Source organism: Mustela erminea, chromosome 1, assembly GCF_009829155.1.
Source record: "Mustela erminea isolate mMusErm1 chromosome 1, mMusErm1.Pri, whole genome shotgun sequence".
Lineage (NCBI taxonomy): Eukaryota > Metazoa > Chordata > Mammalia > Carnivora > Mustelidae > Mustela > Mustela erminea.
Window position 1 is genome coordinate 74,166,246 of NC_045614.1, and position 16,265 is coordinate 74,182,510.

The window sequence follows — 16,265 nt, forward strand, 5'->3', positions numbered from 1 at the left end:
GAACATGAAACTGATCCTATCTCTCATTTTGTTTGCTCTCAGGATTGGCAATTGCCAACTCTGCAAAAAGACCTTCAGAAAACCTGTTGGTCAAGCAAAGCTAAGTTTCTTAGCTCTGCTGAGTACAGGAAACCCTGCCTTGAAAGGGTATTCATGGTGTTTCAGAAGGAGGAAGTTGGAGGAGGATATTTACCAGCTTCTGGTCTGTGCTCAGGTGGCTTAAGGCAGGTATTCCAAGGCAAACTGATTGGGACGTAGTTTATCATGGAACAATTTAGGATTGGTGGACGCAGCAAGGTAAGAGTCTTGATGTAAGTCTTGATAAATAAACTGTAGTGTGATAAGCAAGCTGTTTCTGCAGGTGGTCGCTATTTTGTCATGATGGGAGAGATGAGTCAAATGTTTGTCTAGATAAATTAGTTGGTAGGAATTTCCTAGAGCAAACAGTAAAGTTTCACTGATTTATGACCTTAACTTTCTGAGCGAGAATCTCCTAAAATGAACATTTAAATCATGTTGATGATAGTCATCTTAGTTCTCTGTTCTGGTGGTTAAGCTACACGGAGGCAAGTGATTTCAATTCTCTGGATAAAGATCAAATTATGCCAACGGGCTGCCAAGGCTCTGCCTCCTTCCAACTCAGATACAGTTTCAACTTTATATTGTGTTACCTCCCTCCTGCTGAGAGCCAGAAAAGTCAGTATCCTTCCAGATCCTGCATGTCAAAACTTTTGGAAGTAGTACTTTCTTTTCCTAAAATGCTACCCCACATGTCAAAATTTTTGTATGTTTCTTTCTCTTCCCAGAATGCTGTTCCCCTCCTTTCCTAACTAAATGTCTTCACACAATACAAATCTCAGCTTGATTCTCGGCTTCTTAAGGATGCCTTCCCTTTTTGCATCAATATAAAAATAAAAAAAACTACAATCTTCTTAAACTGTATGGTTTGTAATTATATATCTCTGTGCACTTTAAAAATCAGACTGATATACGTAGGGGGCTTAGGACATAGTAATTGCTCAATAAATAATTGTGGCAGTAAGGATGGTTGGCAGGGAAGGGCTTTAATGTGCCTTCAGAGATAGTGTTTTTATTTAGGGACATTTGGGTACATAAATGTAAAACAACTAACCTGTGCCTAAGAGAAAACTCTCAAGTCACCATTAATCTTAAAACACAAGTTACGAGCCAAAATGTCAAGTGTTCATGTTAGTATGTGTGCTCCTGCAAAGAGAGAGCAGAGTTTCCACTTAAATATGAATTTAGACTTATCTCAGACCAATGTTCTTACCTGAATTAGTAGAATTTACAATTTTGATTTCTAAATATTTCCTTGTGACAGGGTGAGACTAAATCACATCTACCTTAGGGCATCACAAGTTATGGCTTGGTTAACATTTCACTGACATTGCCTAACAGAAGCTTGTATTTGCAATATTCCACAATGATGCCTGATCGCTGATAACAATGTACAACATAAAGAATTACAAACTGTCGCTCAAGTGAATGGTGAGCCCTAAACCATTTTTATTCTGTTAGTTGAAAGCTTTAAGGTTTCTTGAGGCAGATCATATTCTTCGGGAGACCAAGGCGTGAGAAGGTTGTTATGCTGCCATTATGGAAACATAGCTGCTCTCTGCATGTGGGGTCCCCTACTGCTAGCAGACTGGGTAAGGAAGGAGATAAGCAATGCAAGCTTTGAGGGCCCTTCATGACCTCTTCATCTCCCTGCTTTTAGGGAGCAGGACATTAGGACAGGACCCTAATGTCCCACTGAAGAACCCATGCTAAGTATAAGAATATGTCTTTCATGTCATCCTGAAATCAACATGAGTTTTATTTTTGCTTGAATGATTAGGTCAAGTGTTCAAAAACCCAAACACATGTTTCCCTAAGCTAAGGCCTCCCAGACTTGAGTTTACTTGTCCTCTCCACCAGAGAGGATCTTTCTTAACCTGAGACCAACAACCTCAATGTAGTGTTTACAGGCTGTTGCTCTGGAGTCTGTGGATCTAATCTGGTAATTCTCACATCCCTAGGGAAGAACTACACAACCCAATTAGCATGGCTTTTAGGGAGGTCTCACATTCATATTGTAGAGACTTGCTTGTCTGCCAAGCAAGAGCACGTGGGTTCCTCTTAATTTAGTGTGTGAACTGGAAAAATCCGTTTGGGATTCTCCACTATCTGCAGGCTCTGGATTTGGCCATTACAGTTGTAGCCACATGCCAGAGTCTACGTGGGAATTTCTGCATCACATCTCCTTATGGGAACAATCAAGGGTGAAGAACAGATCCTGGGAATTACACATAAGAAGATTAGGCGGCACTTGGGTCTGTTCTATCCTTCCTGTGGCCAGTTCAACCATGTGCCTAATCCTGCATATTTATGCTGTAGCAATAGTATCTTCTACTTGTATAGGTCAGTGTTATAGGAACATGGAAATGAGATCTCAATAGCGTATTTAAGGAAAAGGTTCTACCTCTAGTCTCTCTCTCTGTATCTCTATCTCTCTGTGGTTATAGGTTGAAGGCATGTGGTTATAGGACTGGGGTTGACTTGGCCAGGATGCTGATCATGTGCTAGCAGCAGGACTGGGTTCTCTAAAGCCAGGAAGGGAATAGGAGATTTTACCTGGAATGCAATGATTTGGTAGCATCAACACCCTCTTCACCTTGGGAAAAGCATGCATCAAATCCTGGAGAGGTCAAGCCTAAATAACAAAACCCAGACACCAACTATGTAAAAGAAGGAGAGTTAACTGATAGAGCTGTCAAGGCCTGACTTTTAAATGAGATCAAATCGGTACCAATGTTCCTGACTGAATGCTAGCTGATATTTGAATTTTGCCTTTCCAAGTCAGCAGTTTAATGTATGTGATGTGTGTGTGTGTGGATTGTACTATCCTAACGGGCCAAAGTCAGGCTGCACTATTATGAATGAAGACATATGTGGAGATTGATGCAAGTCTTCAATTCTGGGAAGATGAAAAAAAAATGGTTTTTAGTGCCAGGGAATTTTGAAGGGGATCTCGTTTGGCAGACAAGTAGGTGAATCTGATTTTGGATAAGCACGTAGCTTGCAGTAAGAGTGATGTGATACAACTGAGAAAATGGAAAGAAGAAGCTAACGATCAAACTGCCATTATTTGTGAAGATTGAAGGAAAACTGGGTTACCAGCCCTGGTGCCAAACCATCTTCTAAAAAGTGTCTGGCAATTAGAAACCAAGGACTGGCATTTGTGCAGCTATGGCCTATCTCCAATTTCATGCCGAGTGTTGTGTGATGTTGTCGGTTGTAATGATAATTGAATGGCTTGCGGTCTTGGGCCTCATCCTACCTACGTGGATTGCCTTTGGTTCTTATTTTCAAAATAAGAAAAATCCAATGTATATTGATCAAAGGTTTTGCTGAATTCAGGACAGGAGATGTATGTGTGGGTGACTTTGAACCCCATCGTGAGCTTGAGCATGGGTCACTTTCCTTAATTTGAAGAGTAATTGTCTTGAAACCCCTTCTCTGTCTTTTCTGTCTAGCATCACCATTAAATCCCGAAAATTAAACCAACTTGGTCATAGTTGCTCTGGATGACAGAAGTCAAGCATATTCCAGATTGAGTTAGATAACAGATCAGTTTCCCACTTGGTGGGAAGTTGAGTCCAGTCAGTTTCAGTGGTGAAGTGGAGCGTCAGGCTCACTGATTCAGTAAATCTCTTCTGTATGGAACAACAAAACAATCAGAGGGAATGTACAAAACAACAGTTTTGAAGATGTTGGAATGAGCAATGGAGGATAGGATCCCTGTGAAACAGGCAACCAACAGACTGCTTCAGCTTACTGTGAGTTTTTAGAATGTGGCCCAGGTAAGGGGATCCCAGGTGGAGCTCAGTTATCTAACTCCTTAGTTAAGGAGGCCAATTTGGGAGAAGGGAGGGATGGGGAGCTAGAAGGTGTAGAAAGACTACAACTGACTGTTGAGCAATGTGGGTTTGAATTATATGAGTCCACTTACAGGGTTTTTTTTTGTTGTTGTTTTTCCTGAAAGAATTTTTTTTGTTTCTGTTTGGTCCATGGCTTGGAAGAAGGTTCCAGGGTGGTTAGATAGCTGCCTCGTGGCTGCAGGGAGAGGCTCAACAGAAGCTCTGACACCGGGGGCTCATGAGAGGGACCCCTCCAGGGCCACTGGGCTTCAGACGTTGTCTGGTCCAGAAGGTAGAGGATGGCTCAGAAGATGGTGGTTCCCAGAGGTTGTGACTGGAAGAGAGGTTGGAGAGTGGTCAGGTGCTGGAAGAAGGGGCGTCCCAGGGTCTGTGCTGTCTAAACACTGTTTTCTATTTTTTTAAAAAGAAAATATTAGAATATTTATTTGTTTTCAAGATACAGGAGGAATTTTTTTCCTTTTTTATTTAAATTTGAGTTGATACCCAGTGTAATATTGGTTTCTAGAATAGAATTCAGTGATTCATCACTTACAGACAGCACCCAAACCAGTGCTCATCACAAGTGCCCCTCTTAATAATACCCTTCACCCATTTGGCCTACTCACCTCTCTCCATCAACTCTAGTTTGTTCTCTATTGTTAAGAGTCTCTTATGGTTTGTTTCCCTCTCTCCTTTTTTTCCCCCTTCCTATATGTTCATCTGTTTTCTTTTTTAAATTCCACAGATGAGTGAGATCATATGGTATTTGTCTTTCTCTGACTGCCTTATTCTGATTAGCATAATACACTCTAGTTCTATCCACATCATTACAAATGGCAAGATTTCATTTTTTTGATGGTTGATTAATATTCCATATATATATATATATATATATACACTCACACACACACCACATCTTCTTCATCCATTCATCAGTCAATTGTCCAAAGACTGTTGAAGCAAGAGGCAGATCCATGGGACCACTGGGAACACTGCTCAAATGCAGACTTTTTTTGTTTTGTTTTTTTTTACAGTCCAGTACTGTAAACCTATTTTCTCTTGGGATTTTGTTAACATTTTCTTTTCTCCAGCTTACTTTATTGTAAGAATACAGTCTATAAAACATATACAAAATAGGTTAGTTGACTATGTTATGGGTAAGACTTCTGGTCAACAGTAGGCTATTAATAATTAGGTTATTTGGGAATCAGAAGTAATAAAGGGATTTTCAACTATACAGGATTCAGCAGCCCTAATCCCTGTGTTGTTCAAGGATAAGAAAAAAGCTTCAGAAAATTCTGGAGATCCACGATCCATGAAATTTTTCCTTTGAGGATTTTGATAGAGGACTGATCAGCATGTGCATGTAAAGAAACTGCCTGTCGATGGAGAAAGACCGTCTTAAGAGACTAGAGGAAACAGTATTCAGGGCTCCTACAGAGCCTGCCTCCTCCTATCAGCTAGACTGGAAAACCTTATGATTCACAGGACGCTGAGTAGAATACTCAGAAGGGCTTTGCTTCATTGATGGGACAGAATTAGTCCTAGACTCAGACATATGGATTGTTCCCTGTTTTACTCCTAGTAATATTAACCTTGATTATTTGGTTACAGTGGGGTCTACCAGGCTTTCCCAATGCAGACTGTCTCTTTTCTTCCTTTTCATATACTAGTCCTTAAAAGTAAGTTACTTACTCCAGGCCCCACTCAAATGAAAGAGAATTAAACACTGTTTTCTGGATAAAAGAATGTCAAAGAATTTGTACACATATGTTAAAACCACCAATAGCAATTACTAAATATTTGGGAGGAGATACATTAAGGTTTATGCACCTATCCTGTTTCTCCTTAAAGTTTTACACACTGATTTTATCATTCATCAGTGCTTGTTGCTTTTAAGAATTATTACTTGGGAGTTCTTTTTTTTTTAAGATTTTATTTATTTATCTGAGATATCACGATCACAAGTAGGCAGAGAGAGAGAGGGAGAAGCAGGCTCCCTGCCAAGCAGAGAGCCCGATGTGGCATTGGATTCCAGGACCTTGAGGTCATAACCTGAGCTGAAGGCAGAGGCTTAACCCACTGAGCCACCCAAGCGCCCCTACTTGGGAGTTCTAATTGTGATTTTCTATTTCCTTCATATTTTCCATATTTATTAAGTGGAATTCTTTTGTAAGAAAGGTTTGTCTCCCTCCCACCCCATTTATTTATTTAGTCATTTACCTATGACAGTCTGGACTCACAGAGATTCATTGTATTCTCTTAGTCATAACCTAGTACCACTGCTATTTATCTTGTGCTCAAATTGTCCCAACTTTGACCATTGGGATCTTTCATAGGTTGGTTCCTCTGTCCTGTTGATATGTTCTTAGCTCTCTCTTGAAAGCTCTACCTACCCATCAGCACAAAGAGACACTCTAGGCTCATCTTTCATTACTCAGCTCTAGAGTTAGCCACTCCTCCATGGAGCCCTGGTTCTTTCTATTAGAAGCCGATATGTAGACACTAAGGGTGCTGTTTCTAACTGCACCTAGGACATCTCAGAAGACAGAGCTAGGAAATATATGCATATACCCTAGTCCAAGTACACACACACACACACACACACACACACACACACACAATTTACATATATTATACACACACATATAATGTGAATGCATTATACAATTGTGTATGATGTGTATGAACATTAATTCACATCATACACATTAATTAATTCACATTAATTCACACTGATATCACCATTTCTAATCCAAAACTATAGGATTCTTTCTAGCATTCCCTGCACTGCTTGTGTATAACTTTTTCTCTAACAGTAAGAAATCTGGCTCTCTTTAGTTATATTTGCTTATTTGTTCAAATGTATTATACACATAAATTAATTTCAGAATTGTTAACCTGCATTACAGTGCCCCTGAAAGAAACAAATTTACCAACTAGAGTATGGTATTTATGAATAGCTCTTTTCCCCCTTAGCTTTACATTATCCAGCCAAAAATGTATTCTCCAAAGTCACTTAGGTTAGTACCTTTTCCCCCATCCCCTTCAGTGAAGTTGTCACATATTTGCAACACTACTAGGTTTATTTCTCCTAGTGTACGTTCTCGTCTGGTTGCTGGCAAAGAATCTCTTTCCACGTAGACTTTAGATAGACCCTTCTGAGCCTTCTTCTCTACTAGGCTTTGACTTTGGACTTCTATGTTTATTCTTATCAAGACTAGTTTCAGTAAGAATCCCACTAAGTAGTTCACAGAGAATCCCTTGACTTGCTATGACCAAGTTCTCCATTCCCCACCTTTGATGTCTAACTTGACTTGCCATTAGCACGAATTTTGCCAAGTTAGCTAGGCAAGAACGCTGCTACCCTTGATTTTCTCAGTAACTTCCTACGAACTGACTCCTCTCACTCTGCTCATTGGCTGTAAATGCACAGCTGTCTTTGAATTCAAATTTGAGCTTAATCGCTCCCCTTTTGAATATTTTTATTGCCATAGTCTTGAATAAAGTCTTCCTTACCATGTTAACAAGGGCCAGAATTGTTTTTTCTTTAATATTGTCCTGTCATCCTACTTGAATTTTTAAAACTTGCATATAATAAATTTCACTCTTTGTGGTGTACTTTTCTGTGGCTTTTGAAAAAATGTGTATGTCGGGTATCTGAAACTGTAGTAGAGAAGAGTTCTATCACCCTAAAAGTTTCCTTATGTGGTCCCTTTGTCATCAGTTCCTCTATCTTCAAATCTTGGCAACCAAGGATCTTATATTATTCTCTTTTCCATAATGTTGTATGAATGGAATCATATGAATGTCACGTGCAGAGTCTAGCAACTTTCATTTGGTGAAATGTACTTCAGATTCACCCACATTGTTACATTAACCAATAGTTCATGAATTTTTATTGCTGAATAGTAATCCTTTGGATGCAGGTACCATAGTTGGTTGATGCATTTATCTGTTGAAAGATATCTAGGTTATTTCTGAGATGCCTAAATTATAACCATAACCGCTATTTCTGCTTCTGTACCTTCGCTTGCTAACCCATGAGGAGATGGAAAATTACCAGTAAACTTTCTGGAGGCCCTCTGTAACCACACAACCCCCGCCCAGAATCGAACCTAGCAGAATGGCCGCTCCCAGACCCGCACCCGGCTCTGGGCGGAGAGATAACAGCCATCTGGCGCCAGAGAAACCCCCACTCAGAATTGGATGTGAAAAAGTGACTGCCCCCGGACCCCCCACCCAGCTTTGGATATGGGAGATAATAACCATCTGGCTCCCCGCGGCTTGACAGGGAGACCCCGGCCAATTCTGAGAGGGCACGTACCCTAGCAGCGCCAACTAAGCAGTTTAAAGAATGACAGCCCTTTGATCTAACCAATAATCTATTCTCAGCTTTTTCTGCTCTGTAGCGCACAGTCATATTATAGAGTTGCTGTTTGATTTTCCCGCTGTATGTAGTGATTTGTTATGAAATACTATGATGTATGCTAAGTCCCTGCCTCCCCAAAATAGAGTATAAAAAGTGCTGTGATCCTGAGCTCAGGACCTCTTAGCGTCACCGGCAACGAGTGCGCGGACGTCCGGGTTCGAACTCGTAATAAACGACCCTTGCTGTTTGGCTTTGACTCTGGACTCTGGTGGTCGTCTTTGGGGGTCTCGGGATTTGGGCACAACATTTCCACTTGGGGTCAATTACAAATAAGCTTCTATAAGTATTTGTATACAGGCTTTTGTGTGAGCATAAATTTTCAGTTCTCTCAAGTAAATGCTTAGAGGGGATTACTAGGTAATACACTAAGTATATATTTAGCTTTACAAGAAACTTCTAAATTGTTGTCTAAAATGACTATACCACTTCACATCCCATTAGCAATGTATGCAACTTTTTTTGTTGCTCAATATTCTCACTAGCACTTAGTGAGTTTGGCTTTTGTGTGTGTATAGGGAGAGGTAAAAAAGTTTCCCTTATCCTCTTGTGTTCAGTATGGGAACCTGTGAATTAATTGGGGAAAAAAAAAAGGCAGATTAACAGGAGAAAGGTTTATTTTGCCTGCTTGTGAGGACTTCATAGAAAAGAAGTAAAAACCCAAAGAGGCTGTTAGACCCAGGGGCCTATGTATCAAAGGGTGATAAATTGTGGGGACAGATTAGACAAAAGAAAAGAGAGTTTGGACTCTTTGGGGAGGAAGGTAACTGGTGGGAAGGTGACTAGGAAATATACGTAAATAAGGATTGTTCAGTAAGTTTTGTTACACAGCACAAGTCATTTCAGGTGATCTATTTCCTTTACAAAAGGGAAAATCATGCACTGCTTCTGGCAGAAAGGAAAAGGGTAGAGAGATCCTCCTGGGTTTGCTATTTCTTAATTGCTTTCAGCTCAAAATTACCCTGATGTCAAAGTGGCATATTTTAGGGTGACATATTCTGATCTTTTCAATTAGCCATTCTGGTGCTTGTATAGTCATGTGTCTTTGTGTTTTTGATTTGCATTTCCCTAATGATTCATAAGTTAAGCTTTTGTATATACTTGTTTGTCATCCCTCTATTTTATTTGGTGAATTTGCTGTTCAGTTTTTTGCCCATTTTTTAGAGCAGGCTTTTGTTTGTTTTCTTACTGTTGAGTGTTAAGTGCTCTTTGTATGTTCTGAATACAAGTACTCTTTAAAAAATATGATTATATGATTTTAAAAATAAATTTTTTTTTCCAGGGGTCTCTGGGTGGCTCAGTCAGTTGAGCGCCCAACTTGGTTTCTGCTTGGGTCATGATCCCAGGGGCCTGAGACTGAGCCCTGAGTCAGGCTCTGTGCTGAATGCAGTGGCTGGAGTTTCCTTCTCCCTCTCTTTCTGCTTCCCCTGCACTTGTGCTCTCTCTTTCTCTCTCTCTCAAATAAATGAATAAATAAAATCTTTAAAAAGTATATTTTCTTCCAATGCTTGACTTATCTTTCATTCCCTTACCAATTCTTCCATAAAACAGAAGTTTAAATTGTGACCAAAGGAAGTTTGTCAATTTTTCTTCTATGGGTCATGCCTTTGGTGTCACTTTTAAAGAAACTCATTCTCGAACCTAAAGTCACCCAGATTTTTCTACTGTGTTCTACTAGAAGTTTTACAATTTCACATTTATATTTATGATCCATTTTGTGTTAATTTTTGTATAAAGTGTATCGTGTATATTGAGGTTCATTTACGTTACATAATTACTCCCAGTTTCTCTAACACCAGTTGTTGAAAGGACTGTCATTTCTCCACTGAATTGACTTTGTACACTGTGTTAGGGCAAATAAAAATATAAATAAATTCTCGGGATGCCTGGGTGGCTCAGTTGGTTAAGAGACAGCCTTCGGCTCAGGTCATGATCCTGGAGTCCAGGGATTGAGTCCCGCATTGGACTACCTGCTGAGCAGGGAGTCTGCTTCTCCCTCTGACCCTCCCACTTCTCATGCTCTCTCTTTCTCTCTCTCTCAAGTAAATAAATAAAATATTTTAAAAAATATTTAAATAAATTCTCCTTCATACCAAAAGAGGAAGAGAACTTGTTGCTCTCCTTTCCCATTAGCATTTCCTTTAGAAAATATGAAAATGTAAATGCTCTCTTTGTTTGTTTTTAATGCATTTTAGTCCTCTTAAGAGCTAAATGAGCCTCTTGCCAGTTTTACATTCCAGAGGTTTCTTTCTTGAGAATGATGGGCCATCTCTTTGAAATGCAAAGATCAAGAAGCATGACCTTGTCTTTCTGCCTCTGTGGGAGTTTTAGCTTCAGTGTTTGACTCTAAATTGTAACTTTCTGTTTGGTATAGAGATGTGAGAAGCTTTATTTTTCCTTTTTGAAAATAAAATTAACATGTATGTAATGGATTGTATCTGCTTTGCTGTATAAAATGTTTTGATTTCTTTCTGTCTTTGTAATCTCCTTAGATGTACCTCATATTCTGATTTAATGCTTATTCAATAATAAAACTGTTCTTTTTTTCTTTTCTACCTCTGTGGAAAAATTTTTGTGGGTTGGCAATAGATTTTATTTATATTACTAGATCCCCTCATTAATTATCAAGAATCAGTTACTTATATTTGTATAGTCTGTTTCTGGGCTGCTGATTCTGACAACTATAGCTTTATAGTCTGTCTTCAAGCTAGATAGTCTGCCCTTCAACTTGGTTTGTTTTCAGAGTTGTTTGAGTTGTCCTAGTTCCTTTGCATTTATATATAAATTTTAGAATCTTTCTGCTGATGTTTACAAAAGAAGGTGTGGGGCTAGGATTGTTATGGGATTGTGTTAAATCTGCAATTCAAATTGGGGATAATGATGTCTTAACAACAGAGTCTTCCAATTCATGATCACAGTGTAGTGTTCCAATTATTTTGGTCTTGTGGGAAACATTTTTGCATTTTAAAGTATGCCTCTTTGATATATTAAGTTTTATTTTAATATTTCATTTATTTGTTTGAAAGAGAGAGAGATTCCAAGGTGGGAGGGAAGGGACAGAAGACGAGGGAGAAGCAGACTCACCACTGAGCAGGGAGCCCAAAGTGGGGCTCGATTCCAGGACCCTGAGATCATGACCTGAGCCGACGAAGGCAGATGCTTAACTGACTGAGCCACCCGGGTGCACCTAAACTGGGTAAGCCTGTCTCCCTCTGTACCAGGAAGAGCGAGATGACTTTCAATCTCAAAACCTTTATCTCTGGAGAAGGCAAGGACTTGATCTACATAACAGCCTTCCCTGTGTTTGCCTTGCTTTTCTTGGTGACTTTCCATAGCTGACTCTGCATCCCCAACACCAGCTTTTGTCTTTAGCTAGAGATGGTATTTAAGATGATTGTTTCAGCCATTTTGGGGAGTTACTCAGTTTTCCTAGGTCTTTTCCATGTATACGGGAGACATACATGTTATTTGATTTTGCTTGATTTTCACCTGTTAATCTGTCTCATGTCCATTTGATTTTTAGACCTACTAGAAGAACCTTGAACGACAGAGTAAAATGTTTTCCTCTTCAACAGTCTTTTATATTCCTTTTATTAGTTTGTTATAGTTGTTAGCATACAGATCCTGCACCCATTTTGTTAGAATTTAAACTGGCAGAACTTTTCTCACTTTGGGGAGGAGGTAATAATTATTTAATTTCTCCATATCCTATCTCTTTGCTAGTTATGCTCAGTCTGTATACTTTCTGATGATGTATACTTTCTGATGAATTTTATAATCTAAATTGTTTGACTTCTTTTAATTAAATTTGATATCATTTCCTTTTCTAATAAAATAGATCAATATTGTCCACTTAGCACTTTGCAATTGTTTAAACAAAAATCGAAACAACCCCAGTGTCTTGGAGCAAAGCAAACGAAAAGACTGTGGTATATTTATGTGTATTAAAAGCTAAACTAAAGCATATTAAAATTTTGAAGTTTATTTGAACAACTATCATTTTGAACTGGGCAGCACAAAACAACAAGTTGTTAGGAGTATTCTACCAACAGGAGCTGGAGGTAGAGAAGACACGAAGCAGAGCAAAGAAATTATTTGATTTGCTATAACTTCAGTGATTGCATTATTTGGGAAAGACTAGTTTGCTGTTTGTGATTGGTTGTTCTTCTTAGGCTTTCATAGAAATTAACCCTGGGTTGAGTTTTGGTTTGCTTACTAGGCTACCAAGGCATCTGAGCCACCTCATTCTACTGGCATCTTTGTTTGATTAGTTTAACATGTGTTTAGACACTACATGGCTGTTAAAATGAATAAGATATGTATCAACATAGATGGATTTCAAAAACATAATCATAAGTAAAGGAAAAGGTGGTAGAACAATACGTATAGAGTTACACTTACAGAAATTAAAAGAAAAAGTGTACACAGAGGATAACACTGCAGATTGTAGATACACACATTGATGGAAGGATCCACGTTTAATCCATAACAGGAATGGGGTCTGGGAAGCTCAATAGGAACAGGAATTAGGAACTAAGGATAGTTACCCAAATGGTAGTGAAATATTTATAATATTTTGTTTCTTCCTAAATGAAAGGTTAAATTCTGCATCAAATATGACAAAGTACATTTATGAAGTCTAGATGTATGGTATAGGCCTGGGTATGTGCTAAATATTTTTTTTCCTAATAAAAAATGAATGAAAACCAAAAAAAGCATGAACAACAACAACAAATAGAAAGCCATAGTGTTCAAGAAAACTCCAAGAATTGAAAAGTAGAAACACTGATTAGAAGTGACATTATCTATAGCTGCCTTGCACTGAAATGTGGATAATGAAGCAAAATATTCCAGAAGTAGTTTCTATTGCAAGGACAAATCTACTGTGTCCTGAAGGAAATAATACAAATTAATCATTAATGAGTTCCTTATCCTCACCCCACATTACATGATGTTGGGATATCTATCTGGCAATTAGAAAAATATAAATGATCTTCCCTCAAGCCCATGCCATACACCTAACTACATACTAGAGTAAATAAATAATTATTAAAAAAGAGTGTCACAGAAAATCTTTAAGAAAGAGCATTGGGAGTATTTGTTTGGATTTTTGGAAAGACAGTTATTTTCTAAATTTGAATGCTAGAGAATTCATAAGAAAAGAGAGTGAGGATTTAGTTCCATACATATTTTAAATTTTGGCTATATTAAATACACATTATCAAAATGAAAAGGGAGATAAAAGCAGGGAAAGTGTGACAACTATTATAACTTATAAGATCATTTAGCTCTAATAGATAAATATGTAAAGGACATGACAGATATTTCTCAGGAATAAAACTACAATCTCTAAACAAACATGAAAAAAGTTCAACATTTTATGGAAGAAAAATAATAACAACAGTGATGTTTAATCCCAGAATATTAAATTTTAAAAAAAGGGATAATCTGTAAAGCTGGTGAAAGTGCTGGTGTTCTCATGTATAGACACAATTATTCTGGGAAATAATTTGGACAGAGATGACAAGAACCATGAAAACATTCACAACTTTTTGTAATTTATCTTAAGGAAATGAAAAATATATAAATGTTAATGTATGTAAAGATGTTCATCAAGCCAATATTCCTACTGGTGGAAAACGGAAAATAAATAATTTAACAGATAACAATGCGAGAATGATAAATTAATGAGCATAGATATATGTGGAAGACAAAAAATATTAAAACGGGATAAAAGTTGTTTGTTTGGGGGTTTCTAGGTGGCTTGGTCAGTTAAGGATCTGCCTTCAGCTCAGGTCATGATTCTGGGGTCCTGGGATCCAGCCTCAAGGCTGACTCCTAACTCAGCAGAGAGTCTGCTTCTCCCTCTCCCTCTGCTGCTCCCCCTGCTTGTGCTCTCTCACTCTCTTTCTGTCAAATAAATAAGTAAATAAAATCTTTTTTTTAAAAAAAAGTTGTTTGTTTTCATGATTCTTCTCAACTTCATATTAGGTTATACATAGCAGTCTACAGAACTTGTCTACATGATTATCCTCTGACTGTAATTTACACAATCACTTTCATAATATTAACTGTTAAATTTTTGAATGTTCAATGTTTGAATTTAAACTGAGTATTAGCATTTTAAGAAATCACATTTAGTATCAATTACTGAAGATTTATAACTTGTGAATGATTTAATATCTTTACACAGTGCTAGTGTATGAATGATTTAATTTCCTAACACAGTATCTTTATTGTTAACAAAATACTTGTCTCATAAAACAAAACCACAAGGTATTGCTTACATTAACAGCTTTTTTCCTGTCCTGTTCTGTGCCAATGGCAGAGACTTTCCTTCCAGTCATCATGACTCGGCATAGTCCAAAGGGGAGGTAGAGTGAAGAGGCATTCCAGCAAAACCAGTTCTGTTTCAGAAATAGGGTCTACTACCCCCAACCAGGAAAAGCTGAAGAAAATATACTGCTTCCTGGTTTTGGAAGATTTTCAGCTGATTCCATTCAGTCCCAAACAAGTTCAAGTGTGGAGGCTGAGAAGCTGGAAGGATTTCAGCTAAATACCACCACCATTATATTTCTAGGTATAAAGTTCCACGCTCTGACTTGAAGGGCTCCTGAGTGCCCTGGGAAATTGAAAGGGAATTACCCACAAAGAACCTCAGATAGTGAATTGTAGTCTGCACTTTACTTTCCAATACTTCAGCACATACATTTGAGATACATATATTATATAAAATAACTTTTATAGACATTCCTCAGATAGATGGCTGCTCCAATCTCAATAAATATTCCAAGGATGATTAATTCATATATAATTAAATGTCACACTTCATAGACTGTGACTGTAAATATTGCTCCTGGGTAGGGACTTGAGGATAATGATAGGTTTTACGGGAGTAGTCCAGGTGCACCAGAGAGCAAATCTGGAGCCGTGGTACCCAATTTCTCCCAAGAAAAATACCAAGTCCCCAGCAAGGCAAGGGACTGGAGAGGAGGCAGACCTGAACAAAGCCCGCAAGTGGGATAGCGGGCACACCAGGGGAAAATCAGGGAACCAGAACTGTCCCACATGTTGCTCCTTGTTCTTACTGCAGGAAACCCAAAACAATGGTAAAACTTCAAGAGGTTAGCATGGCAAGAACCCACCAAAATAAAGGCTGAATTTCCCACCAGTCCAGCAGGATAGGGGCTCAGAATCAAAATTAAGTAGATTTATAGAAAAACAAGACATGTGACATTTCTTACATGCCTGAGTTTGTAATCTGAGGTTAATAACCATTATAATTGAACTAGGATATTAATTTTTACTGCTACATAGCATGTTTAGTTACAATGGTAAGTGGTTTCTTTTTAAAGTAGGATTCCAGAATGTCCTCCTGGTTTAATTCTGAGAAAAAGATTCCAAAATGGTGAACTGGTGAGTTTATCACACTCACACACAGACACAAAAACACACACACAGAAAACAACTCTAAAAATTCCTACAAGTCTAAGGAGTTTATGGGATCTTCTCTCTCCTCGCCGCCCCCGCCCCCCAATTTTCTGTAATATGGTTGTTTTGTAATAGAAAAGAAAGGAAATGAAATAAATATTAGGGACACCTGGGTGGCTCAGTGGGTTAAGCGTTTGCCTTCGGCTCAGTTCATGATCCCAGAGTCTTGGGATCAAGCCCCATGTCGTGCTCCTTGCTCAGTGGGGAACATGCTCCTTCCTCTCCTTCTGCCTGTAGCTCCCCTTGCTTGTGCTCCTTCTCTCTCTCTGTCAAATAAATAAGTAAAATATTTAATTAAAAAATAAATATTAATGTGAGCACATTAAGATAATGAAAGGAAAGTACTTCATAGGCTCTAAGTATTAGGGGAGTCTTAGAGAGAATATAGTTCCATTTTAAAGATGAGAGACTGGGACCCACATACT

The 16,265-nt window shown here is 38.4% G+C and overlaps 1 long non-coding RNA gene across 1 annotated transcript; it reads right to left on the minus strand.

Annotated features, from left to right (window-relative positions):
- Positions 1-4,468: 4,468 nt before the first annotated feature.
- Positions 4,469-15,422, minus strand: LOC116577939. The gene is made up of 3 exons (XR_004280680.1): positions 15,410-15,422; positions 12,010-12,017; positions 4,469-4,628 (listed from the first exon to the last, which is right to left on the minus strand). It is a non-coding gene; the product is annotated as an uncharacterized LOC116577939 (long non-coding RNA).
- Between the last annotated feature and the right edge of the window lie 843 nt (positions 15,423-16,265).